The sequence below is a fragment of the Sander vitreus genome, chromosome 5, assembly GCF_031162955.1.
Source record: "Sander vitreus isolate 19-12246 chromosome 5, sanVit1, whole genome shotgun sequence".
Classification (NCBI taxonomy): Eukaryota; Metazoa; Chordata; class Actinopteri; order Perciformes; family Percidae; genus Sander; species Sander vitreus.
The window spans coordinates 23,085,108-23,097,959 of record NC_135859.1 but is presented as its reverse complement, the minus strand read 5'-3'; positions in this window follow the sequence as shown (position 1 = coordinate 23,097,959).

The window sequence follows — 12,852 nt, the reverse complement described above, 5'->3', positions numbered from 1 at the left end:
GGAAGTAGCGTTCAGTTTTTATGCTCCACATATCTGGAACAAACAGTTTTTTGCTGCTTTTTTGAGTTTTATTTGGCCAATGTTTTCTGAGTTTTTTTTATTTATTTTTTTAGGTTTTGGTCTCCTTTTTTTGAGTTTTTTTGGGGCAATATTTTCTGAGTTTCTTTCCAACTTCTTTTTTTTTATTTTTTAGGATTTTGACTCCTTTTTTGAGTTTTATTTGGGCAATATATTCTGAGTTTTTTTCCCAACTTTTTTTTATTTATTTTTTTTGGGTTTGATCTCCTTTTTTGAGTTTGTTTTGGGCAATATTTTCTGAGTTTTTTTATCAACTTTTTTTCCACTTCTCAGGTGGTCTGGGACAGGTCTACTACACTATGACCCACCCAGTCCTCTCAGGTGGTCTGGGACAGGTCTGCTACACTATGACCCACACAGACCTCTCATGTGGTCTGGGACAGGCCTGCTTGTTGTCCAGAGAGTCAGAACTAAACAGGGGGAAGCAGCGTTCAGTTTCTATGCTCCACATATCTGGAACAAACTGTTTATTGCTGCTTTTTTGAGTTTGTTTTGGACAATATTTTCTGAGTTTTTTTCCAACTTTTTTTTTTTTTTTTTTTTAGGTTTTTGACTCGTTTTTTGAGAATTTTTTGGGCAATATATTATGAGTTTTTTTCCAACTTTTTTTCCAACCTCTCAGGTGGTCTGGGACAGGTCGACTACACTATGACCCACCCAGACTTCTCAGGTGGTCTGGGACAGGTCTGCTACACTATGACCCACCCAGACTTCTCAGGTGGTCTGGGACAGGTCTGCTACACTATGACCCACCCAGACCTCTCATGTGGTCTGGGACAGGCCTGCTTGTTGTCCAGAGAGTCAGAACTAAACAGGGGGAAGTAGCGTTCAGTTTTTATGCTCCACATATCTGGAACAAACAGTTTTTTGCTGCTTTTTTGAGTTTTATTTGGCCAATGTTTTCTGAGTTTTTTTAATTTATTTTTTTAGGTTTTGGTCTCCTTTTTTTGAGTTTTTTTGGGGCAATATATTCTGAGTTTCTTTCCAACTTCTTTTTTTTTATTTTTTAGGATTTTGACTCCTTTTTTGAGTTTTATTTGGGCAATATATTCTGAGTTTTTTTCCAACTTTTTTTTATTTATTTTTTTTGGGTTTGATCTCCTTTTTTGAGTTTGTTTTGGGCAATATTTTTTGAGTTTTTTTATCAACTTTTTTTCCACTTCTCAGGTGGTCTTGGGACAGGTCTACTACACTATGACCCACCCAGTCCTCTCAGGTGGTCTGGGACAGGTCTGCTACACTATGACCCACCCAGACCTCTCATGTGGTCTGGGACAGGCCTGCTTGTTGTCCAGAGAGTCAGAACTAAACAGGGGGAAGTAGCGTTCAGTTTTTATGCTCCACATATCTGGAACAAACTGTTTATTGCTGCTTTTTTGAGTTTATTTTGGGAAATATTTTCTGAGTTTTTTTCCAATTTTTTTTTTTTTTTTTTTAGGTTTTTGACTCCTTTTTTGAGAATTTTTTGGGCAATATATTCTGAGTTTTTTTCAAACTTTTTTTTTTTTTGTGTGTTTTTGTCTCCTTTTTTGAGTTTATTTTGGGCAATATTTTCTGAGTTTTTTTCAAACTTTTTTTCCAACCTCTCAGGTGGTCTGGGAAAGGTCGACTACACTATGACCCACCCAGACTTCTCAGGTGGTCTGGGACAGGTCTACTACACTATGACCCACCCAGACCTCTCAGGTGGTCTTGGACAGGTCTGCTACACTATGACCCACCCAGACCTCTCAGGTGGTCTGGGACAGGTCTAATACACTATGACCCACCCAGACCTCTCAGGTGGTCTGGGACAGGCCTGCTTGTTGTCACCAGAGTCAGAACAAAACAGGGGGAAGCAGCGTTCAATTTTTATGCTCCACATATCTGGAACAAACTGTTTATTGCTGCTTTTTTGAGTTTTATTTGGGCAATATTTTCTGAGTTCTTTTCCAACTTTTTTTCCAACCTCTCAGGTGGTCTGGGACAGGTCGACTACACTATGACCCACCCAGACTTCTCAGGTGGTCTGGGACAGGTCTACTACACTATGACCCACCCAGACCTCTCAGGTGGTCTTGGACAGGTCTGCTACACTATGACCCAGGTGGTCTGGGACAGGTCTAATACACTATGACCCACCCAGACCTCTCAGGTGGTCTGGGACAGGCCTGCTTGTTGTCACCAGAGTCAGAACAAAACAGGGGGAAGCAGCGTTCAATTTTTATGCTCCACATATCTGGAACAAACTGTTTATTGCTGCTTTTTTGAGTTTTATTTGGGCAATATTTTCTGAGTTTTTTTCCAACTTTTTTTCCAACCTCTCAGGTGGTCTGGGACAGGTCGACTACACTATGACCCACCCAGACTTCTCAGGTGGTCTGGGACAGGTCTACTACACTATGACCCACCCAGACCTCTCAGGTAGTCTTGGACAGGTCTGCTACAGTATGACACACCCAGACCTCTCAGGTGGTCTGGGACAGGCCTGCTACACTATGACCCAGGTGGTCTGGGACAGGTCTAATACACTATGACACACCCAGACCTCTCAGGTGGTCTGGGACAGGCCTGCTTGTTGTCACCAGAGTCAGAACAAAACAGGGGGAAGCAGCGTTCAGTTTTTATGCTCCACATATCTGGAACAAACTGTTTATTGCTGCTTTTTTGAGTTTTATTTGGGCAATATTTTCTGAGTTCTTTTCCAACTTTTTTTCCAACCTCTCAGGTGGTCTGGGACAGGTCGACTACACTATGACCCACCCAGACTTCTCAGGTGGTCTGGGACAGGTCTACTACACTATGACCCACCCAGACCTCTCAGGTAGTCTTGGACAGGTCTGCTACACTTTGACCCACCCAGACCTCTCAGGTGGTCTGGGACAGGTCTAATACACTATGACACACCCAGACCTCTCAGGTGGTCTGGGACAGGCCTGCTTGTTGTCACCAGAGTCAGAACAAAACAGGGGGAAGCAGCGTTCAGTTTTTATGCTCCACATATCTGGAACAAACTGTTTATTGCTGCTTTTTTGAGTTCTATTTGGGCAATATTTTCTGAGTTTTTTTCCAACGTTTTTTTTTTTTTTAGGTTTTGGTTTCCTTTTTTGAGTTTATTTTGGTCAATATTTTCTGAGTTTTTTTTTCTTTTTTTTTAGGTTTTGGTCTCCTTTTTTGAGTTTATTTTGGTCAATATTTCCTGAGTTTTTTTCCAACTTTTTTTTTTTTTTTTGGTTTTGGTCTCCTTTTTGAGTTGATTTTGGTCAATATTTTCTGAGTTTTTTTCAAACTTTTTTTTTTTTTTTTAGGTTTTGGTCTCCTTTTTTGAGTTTGTTTTGGACAATATTTTCTGAGTTTTTTTTTCTTTTTTTAGGTTTTGGTCTCCTTTTTTGAGTTTGTATTGGACAATATTTTCTGAGTTTTTTTTTCTTTTTTTTGGTTTTGGTTTCCTTTTTTGAGTTTATTTTGGTCAATATTTTCTGAGTTTTTTTTTTTTTTTTTAGGTTTTGGTCTCCTTTTTTGAATTTATTTTTGTCAATATTTTCTGAGTTTTTTTCCAGCATTAGGTTTTGGTCTCCTTTTTTGAGTTTGTTTTGGACAATATTTTCTTTATTTTTTTCCACCTCTCAGGTTGTCTGGGACAGGTCTGGTACACTATGACCCACCCAGATCTCTCAGGTGGTCTGTCCCATAAATCTGGTACACATATCTGGAACAAACTGTTTTTTGCTGCTTTTGTGAGTTTTTTTGGGCAATATTTTCTGAGTTTTTTTTTTTTTTTTTTAGGTTTTGGTTTCCTTTTTGAGTTGATTTTGGTCAATATTTTCTGAGTTTTTTTTTCTTCATTTTTTTAGGTTTTGGTCTCCTTTTTTGAATTTATTTTGGTCAATATTTTCTGAGTTTTTTTCCAGCATTTTTTTTCCACCTCTTAGGTGGTCTGGGACAGACCTTCTACACTATGACCAACCCAGAACTCTCAGGTGGTCTGTCCCATAACTCTGGTACACATCTGGAACAAACTGTTTTTCTTGATCTCCTTTTTTGATTTTGTTTTGGGCAATATTTTCTGAGTTTTTTTTTCATTTTTTTAGGTTTTGGTCTCCTTTTTTGAGTTTATTTTGGTCAATATTTCCTGAGTTTTTTTCCAACTTTTTTTTTAGGTTTTGGTCTCCTTTTTTGAGTTTGTATTGGACAATATTTTCTGAGTTTTTTTTTCTTTTTTTAGGTTTTGGTCTCCTTTTTTGAGTTTATTTTTGCGTCAATATTTTCTGAGTTTTTTTTTCTTTTTTTTAGGTTTTGGTCTCCTTTTTTGAGTTTATTTTGGTCAATATTTTCTGAGTTTTTTTCCAGCATTTTTTTTCCACCTCTTAGGTGGTCAAAAAACACCTACTACACTATGACCAACCCAGAACTCTCAGGTGGTCTGTCCCATAACTCTGGTACACATCTGGAACAAACTGTTTTTTTTTATCTCCTATTGTTTTGGGCAATATTTTCTGAGTTTTTTTTTCTTTTTTTTAGGTTTTGGTCTCCTTTTTTGAGTTTATTTTGGTCAATATTTCCTGAGTTTTTTTCCAACTTTTTTTTAGGTTTTGGTCTCCTTTTTTGAGTTTGTTTTGGACAATATTTTCTGAGTTTTTTTTTCTTTTTTTTAGGTTTTGGTCTCCTTTTTGAGTTTATTTTGGTCAATATTTCCTGAGTTTTTTTTCCAACTTTTTTTTTAGGTTTTGGTCTCCTTTTTGAGTTGATTTTGGTCAATATTTTCTGAGTTTAGGTTTTGGTCTCCTTTTTTGAATTTATTTTGGTCAATATTTCCTGAGTTTTTTTCCAGCATTTTTTTTCCACCTCTTAGGTGGTCTGGGACAGACCTTCTACACTATGACCAACCCAGAACTCTCAGTTGGTCTGTCCCATAACTCTGGTACACATCTGGAACAAACTGTTTTTTGCTACTTTTTTGAGTTTTTTTTGGACAATATTTTCTGAGTTTTTTTTCTTTTTTTTATGTTTTGGTCTCCTTTTTTGAGTTTGTATTGGACAATATTTTCTTTATTTTTTTCCACCTCTCAGGTTGTCTGGGACAGGTCTGGTACACTATGACCCACCCAGATCTCTCAGGTGGTCTGTCCCATAAATCTGGTACACATATCTGGAACAAACTGTTTTTTGCTGCTTTTGTGAGTTTTTTTGGGCAATATTTTCTGAGTTTTTTTCCCAACTTAGGTTTTGGTTTCCTTTTTTGAGTTTATTTTGGTCAATATTTTCTGAGTTTTTTTTTCTTTTTTTTAGGTTTGGTCTCCTTTTTTGAGTTTATTTTGGTCAATATTTTCTGAGTTTTTTTTCCAGCATTTTTTTTATGTTTTTGTCTCCTTTTTTTGAGTTTATTTAGGGCAATATTTTCTGTGTTTTTTTCTAACTTTGGGGGGTTTTGATCTCCTTTTTTGAGTTTGTTTTGGGCAATATTTTTTGAGTTTTTTATCAACTTTTTTTCCCACTTCTCAGGTGGTCTGGGACAGGTCTACTACACTATGACCCACCCAGTCCTCTCAGGTGGTCTGGGACAGGTCTGCTACACTATGACCCACCCAGACCTCTCAGGTGGTCTGGGACAGGTCTAATACACTATGACCCACCCAGACCCCCTTTGGTCTCCTTTTTTGAGTTTGTTTTGGGCAATATTTTCTGAGTTTTTTTCCAACTTATTGGGTTTGACTCCTTTTTTTCCACTTCTCATGTGGTCTGGGACAGGTCTACTACACTCTGACCCACCCAGACCTCTCAGGTGGTCTTGGACAGGTCTGCTACACTATGACCCACCCAGACCTCTCAGGTGGTCTGGGACAGGTCTAATACACTATGACCCACCCAGACCCCTTTGGTCTCCTTTTTTGAGTTTGTTTTGGGCAATATTTTCTGAGTTTTTTTCCAACTTATTTTTTTTGTTTTTGGTCTCCTTTTTTTGACTTTGTTTTGGGCAATATTTTCTGAGTTTTTTTCCCAACTTTTTTTTTAGGTTTTGGTCTCCTTTTTGAGTTTGTTTTGGACAATATTTTCTGAGTTTTTTTTAAAGGTTTTGGTCTCCTTTTTTGAGTTTTTTTTGGGCAATATTTTCTGAGTTTTTTTTTCTTTTTTTTAGGTTTTGGTCTCCTTTTTTGAGTTTGTTTTGGACAATATTTTCTGAGTTTTTTTCCACCTCTCAGGTGGTCTGGGACAGGTCTAGTACACTATGACCCACCCAGATCTCTCAGGTGGTTTGTCCCATAAATCTTGTACACATATCTGGAACAAACTGTTTTTTGCTGCTTTTTTTGAGGTTTTTGGACAATATTTTCTGAGTTTTTTTCCAAACTTATGGGTTTGACTCCTTTTTTTCCACTTCTCAGGTGGTCTGGGACAGGTCTACTACACTCTGACCCACCCAGACCTCTCAGGTGGTCTTGGACAGGTCTGCTACACTATGACCCACCCAGACCTCTCAGGTTGTCTGGGACAGGTCTAATACACTATGACCCACCCAGACCCCTTTGGTCTCCTTTTTTGAGTTTGTTTTGGACAATATTTTCTGAGTTTTTTTTATTTATTTTTTTAGGTTTTGGTCTCCTTTTTTGAGTTTATTTTGGTAATATTTTCTGAGTTTTTTTCCAACTTTTTTTTTATGTTTTGGTCTCCTTTTTTGAGTTTGATTTTTGGGTCAATATTTCCTGAGTTTTTTTCCAACTTTTTTTTTAGATTTTGGTCTCCTTTTTTGAGTTTGTTTTGGTCAATATTTTCTGAGTTTTTTTTCTTTTTTTTAGGTTTTGGTCTCCTTTTTTGAGTTTGTTTTGGACAATATTTTCTGAGTTTTTTTTTCTTTTTTTTAGGTTTTGGTCTCCTTTTTTGAATTTATTTTGGTCAATATTTTCTGAGTTTTTTTTTCTTTTTTTTAGGTATTGGTCTCCTTTTTTGAATTTATTTTGGTCAATATTTTCTGAGTTTTTTTCCCAGCATTAGGTTTTGGTCTCCTTTTTTTGAGTTTTTTTTGGACAATATATTCTGAGCTTTTTTCCACCTCTCAGGTGGTCTGGGACAGGTCTGGTACACTATGACCCACCCAGATCTCTCAGGTGGTCTGTGCCATAAATCTGGTACACATATCTGGAACAAACTGTTTTTTGCTGCTTTTTGTGAGTTTTTTTTGGGCAATATTTTTCTGAGTTTTTTTTTTTTTTTTTAGGTTTTGGTCTCCTTTTTTGAATTTGTATTGGACAATATTTTTCAACTTTTTTTTTTTTTTTTAGGTTTTGGTCTCCTTTTTTGAGTTTGTTTTGGTCAATATTTTCTGAGTTTTTTTCCAGCATTTTTTTTCCACCTCTTAGGTGGTCTGGGACGGACCTTCTACACTATTATCAACCCATAACTCTCAGGTGGTCTGTCCTATAACTCTGGTACACATCTGGAACAAACTGTTTTTTTTTATCTCCTTTTTTGATTTTTTTTTTGGTCAATATTTCCTGAGTTTTTTTTTCTTTTTTTTAGGTTTTGGTCTCCTTTTTTGATTTTTTTTTTGGTCAATATTTCCTGAGTTTTTTTCCAACTTTTTTTTTAGGTTTTTGTCTCCTTTTTGAGTTTGTTTTGGACAATATTTTCTGAGTTTTTTTTTCTTTTTTTTAGGTATTGGTCTCCTTTTTTGAATTTATTTTGGTCAATATTTCCTGAGTTTTTTTCCAACTTTTTTTTAGGTATTGGTCTCCTTTTTTGAATTTATTTTGGTCAATATTTTCTGAGTTTTTTTCCAGCAATTTTTTTCCACCTCTTAGGTGGTCAAAACCTACTACACTATGACAAACCCAGAACTCTCAGGTGGTCTGTCTCATAACTCTGGTACACATCTGGAACAAACTGTTTTTTTTTATCTCCTTTTTTGATTTTGTTTTGGGCAATATTTTCTGAGTTTTTTTTCTTTTTTTTTAGGTTTTGGTCTCCTTTTTTGAGTTTATTTTGGTCAATATTTCCTGAGTTTTTTTCCAACTTTTTTTTAGGTTTTGGTCTCCTTTTTGAGTTGATTTTGGTCAATATTTTCTGAGTTTTTTTCTCTTTTTTTTAGGTTTTGGTCTCCTTTTTTGACTTTATTTTGGTAAATATTTTCTGAGTTTTTTTCCAACTTTTTTTTAGGTTTTTGTCTCCTTTTTGAGTTTGTATTGGACAATATTTTCTGAGTATAGGTTTTGGTCTCCTTTTTTGAGTTTGTATTGGTCAATATTTTCTGAGTTTTTTTCCAGCATTTTTTTTCCACCTCTTAGGTGGTCTGGGACGGACCTTCTACACTATTATCAACCCATAACTCTCAGTTGGTCTGTCCCATAACTCTGGTACACATCTGGAACAAACTGTTTTTTGCTACTTTTTTGAGTTTTTTTTGGACAATATTTTCTGAGTTTTTTTTCTTTTTTTTATGTTTTGGTCTCCTTTTTTGAGTTTGTATTGGACAATATTTTCTTTATTTTTTTCCACCTCTCAGGTGGTCTGGGACAGGTCTGGTACACTATGACCCACCCAGATCTCTCAGGTGGTCTGTCCCATAAATCTGGTACACATATCTGGAACAAACTGTTTTTTGCTGCTTTTTTGAGTTTTTTTGGGCAATATTTTCTGAGTTTTTTTCCAACTTTTTTTTTTTTTTTTAGGTTTTGGTTTCCTTTTTTGAGTTTATTTTGGTCAATATTTTCTGAGTTTTTTTTTCTTTTTTTTAGGTATTGGTCTCCTTTTTTGAATTTATTTTGGTCAATATTTTCTGAGTTTTTTTCCAGCATTTTTTTTTTATGTTTTTGTCTCCTTTTTTGAGTTTATTTAGGGCAATATTTTCTGTGTTTTTTTCTAACTTTTGGGGGTTTTGATCTCCTTTTTTGAGTTTGTTTTGGGCAATATTTTTTGAGTTTTTTTATCAACTTTTTTCCACTTCTCAGGTGGTCTGGGACAGGTCTACTACACTATGACCCACCCAGTCCTCTCAGGTGGTCTGGGACAGGTCTGCTACACTATGACCCACCCAGACCTCTCAGGTGGTCTGGGACAGGTCTAATACACTATGACCCACCCAGACCCCTTTTGGTCTCCTTTTTTTTGAGTTTGTTTTGGGCAATATTTTCTGAGTTTTTTTTCCAACTTATTTTTGGGTTTGACTCCTTTTTTTTCCCACTTCTCATGTGGTCTGGGACAGGTCTACTACACTCTGACCCACCCAGACCTCTCAGGTGGTCTTGGACAGGTCTGCTACACTATGACCCACCCAGACCTCTCAGGTGGTCTGGGACAGGTCTAATACACTATGACCCACCCAGACCCCTTTGGTCTCCTTTTTTGAGTTTGTTTTGGGCAATATTTTCTGAGTTTTTTTCCAACTTATTTTTTTTTGTTTTTGGTCTCCTTTTTTTGACTTTGTTTTGGGCAATATTTTCTGAGTTTTTTTCCAACTTTTTAGGTTTTGGTCTCCTTTTTGAGTTTGTTTTGGACAATATTTTCTGAGTTTTTTTTAAAGGTTTTGGTCTCCTTTTTTGAGTTTTTTTTGGGCAATATTTTCTGAGTTTTTTTTCTTTTTTTTAGGTTTTGGTCTCCTTTTTTGAGTTTGTTTTGGACAATATTTTCTGAGTTTTTTTCCCACCTCTCAGGTGGTCTGGGACAGGTCTAGTACACTATGACCCACCCAGATCTCTCAGGTGGTTTGTCCCATAAATCTTGTACACATATCTGGAACAAACTGTTTTTTGCTGCTTTTTTTGAGGTTTTTTTGGGACAATATTTTCTGAGTTTTTTTCCAACTTATTGGGGTTTGACTCCTTTTTTTCCACTTCTCAGGTGGTCTGGGACAGGTCTACTACACTCTGACCCACCCAGACCTCTCAGGTGGTCTTGGACAGGTCTGCTACACTATGACCCACCCAGACCTCTCAGGTTGTCTGGGACAGGTCTAATACACTATGACCCACCCAGACCCCTTTGGTCTCCTTTTTTGAGTTTGTTTTGGACAATATTTTCTGAGTTTTTTTTCTTTTTTTTAGGTTTTGGTCTCCTTTTTTGAGTTTATTTTCGTCAATATTTCTGAGTTTTTTTCCAACTTTAGGTTTTGGTCTCCTTTTTTGAGTTGATTTTGGTCAATATTTTCTGAGTTTTTTTCAAACTAGGTTTTGGTCTCCTTTTTTGAGTTTGTTTTGGACAATATTTTCTGAGTTTTTTTCCAACTTATTTTTTTTTTTTTAGGTTTTGGTCTCCTTTTTTGAGTTTGTTTTGGACAATATTTTCTGAGTTTTTTTTTTCTTTTTTTTAGGTTTTGGTTTCCTTTTTTGAGTTTATTTTGGTCAATATTTTCTGAGTTTTTTTTTCTTTTTTTTAGGTTTTGGTCTCCTTTTTTGAGTTTGTTTTGGGAAATATTTTCTGAGTTTTTTTCCAGCATTAGGTTTTGGTCTCCTTTTTTGAGTTTGTTTTGGGCGATATTTTCTGAATTTTTTTCCACCTCTCAGGTTGTCTGGGACAGGTCTGGTACACTATGACCCACCCAGATCTCTCAGGTGGTCTGTCCCATAAATCTGGTACACATATCTGGAACAAACTGTTTTTTGCTGCTTTTGTGAGTTTTTTTGGGCAATATTTTCTGAGTTTTTTTCCAACTAGGTTTTGGTTTCCTTTTTTGAGTTTATTTTGGGAAATATTTTCTGAGTTTTTTTTTCTTTTTTTTAGGTTTTGGTCTCCTTTTTTGAATTTATTTTGGTCAATATTTTCTGAGTTTTTTTCCAGCATTTTTTTTTTATGTTTTTGTCTCCTTTTTTGAGTTTATTTAGGGCAATATTTTCTGTGTTTTTTCTAACTGGGGGGGTTTGATCTCCTTTTTTGAGTTTGTTTTGGGCAATATTTTTTAGTTTTTTATCAACTTTTTTTCCACTTCTCAGGTGGTCTGGGACAGGTCTACTACACTATGACCCACCCAGACCTCTCAGGTGGTCTTGGACAGGTCTGCTACACTATGACCCACCCAGACCTCTCAGGTGGTCTGGGACAGGTCTAATACACTATGACCCACCCAGACCCCTTTGGTCTCCTTTTTTGAGTTTGTTTTGGGCAATATTTTCTGAGTTTTTTTCCAACTTATTGGGTTTGACTCCTTTTTTTCCACTTCTCATGTGGTCTGGGACAGGTCTACTACACTATGACCCACCCAGACCTCTCAGGTGGTCTTGGACAGGTCTGCTACACTATGACCCACCCAGACCTCTCAGGTGGTCTGGGACAGGTCTAATACACTATGACCCACCCAGACCCCTTTGGTCTCCTTTTTTGAGTTTGTTTTGGACAATATTTTCTGAGTTTTTTTCCAACTTATTTTTTTTTTTTTTTTTTTTGGTCTCCTTTTTTGACTTTTTTTTGGGCAATATTTTCTGATTTTTTTCCAACTTTTTTTTTTTTTTTTAGGTTTTGGTCTCCTTTTTGAGTTTGTTTTGGACAATATTTTCTGAGTTTTTTTTAAAGGTTTTGGTCTCCTTTTTTGAGTTTTTTTTGGGCAATATTTTCTGAGTTTTTTTTTCTTTTTTTTAGGTTTTGGTCTCCTTTTTTGAGTTTGTTTTGGACAATATTTTCTGAATTTTTTTCCACCTCTCAGGTGGTCTGGGACAGGTCTACTACACTATGACCCACCCAGTCCTCTCAGGTGGTCTGGGACAGGTCTGCTACACTATGACCCACCCAGACCTCTCAGGTGGTCTGGGACAGGTCTAATACACTATGACCCACCCAGACCCCTTTGGTCTCCTTTTTTTTGAGTTTGTTTTGGGCAATATTTTCTGAGTTTTTTTCCAACTTATTTTTTGGGTTTGACTCCTTTTTTTCCACTTCTCATGTGGTCTGGGACAGGTCTACTACACTCTGACCCACCCAGACCTCTCAGGTGGTCTTGGACAGGTCTGCTACACTATGACCCACCCAGACCTCTCAGGTGGTCTGGGACAGGTCTAATACACTATGACCCACCCAGACCCCTTTGGTCTCCTTTTTTGAGTTTGTTTTGGGCAATATTTTCTGAGTTTTTTTCCCAACTTATTTGTTTTTGGTCTCCTTTTTTGAGTTGTTTTGGGCAATATTTTCTGAGTTTTTTTCCCAACTTTTTTTTTAGGTTTTGGTCTCCTTTTTGAGTTTGTTTTGGACAATATTTTCTGAGTTTTTTTTAAAGGTTTTGGTCTCCTTTTTTGAGTTTTTTTTGGGCAATATTTTCTGAGTTTTTTTTTCTTTTTTTTAGGTTTTGGTCTCCTTTTTTGAGTTTGTTTTGGACAATATTTTCTGAATTTTTTTCCACCTCTCAGGTGGTCTGGGACAGGTCTAATACACTATGACCCACCCAGATCTCTCAGGTGGTTTGTCCCATAAATCTTGTACACATATCTGGAACAAACTGTTTTTTGCTGCTTTTTTGAGGTTTTTTGGACAATATTTTCTGAGTTTTTTTCCAACTTATTTTTTTTTTTTTTTTTGGGTTTGACTCCTTTTTTTCCACTTCTCATGTGGTCTGGGACAGGTCTACTACACTCTGACCCACCCAGACCTCTCAGGTGGTCTTGGACAGGTCTGCTACACTATGACCCACCCAGACCTCTCAGGTGGTCTGGGACAGGTCTAATACACTATGACCCACCCAGACCCCTTTGGTCTCCTTTTTTGAGTTTGTTTTGGGCAATATTTTCTGAGTTTTTTTCCAACTTATTTTTTTTTGTTTTGTTTTTGGTCTCCTTTTTTGACTTTGTTTTGGGCAATATTTTCTGAGTTTTTTTCCAACTT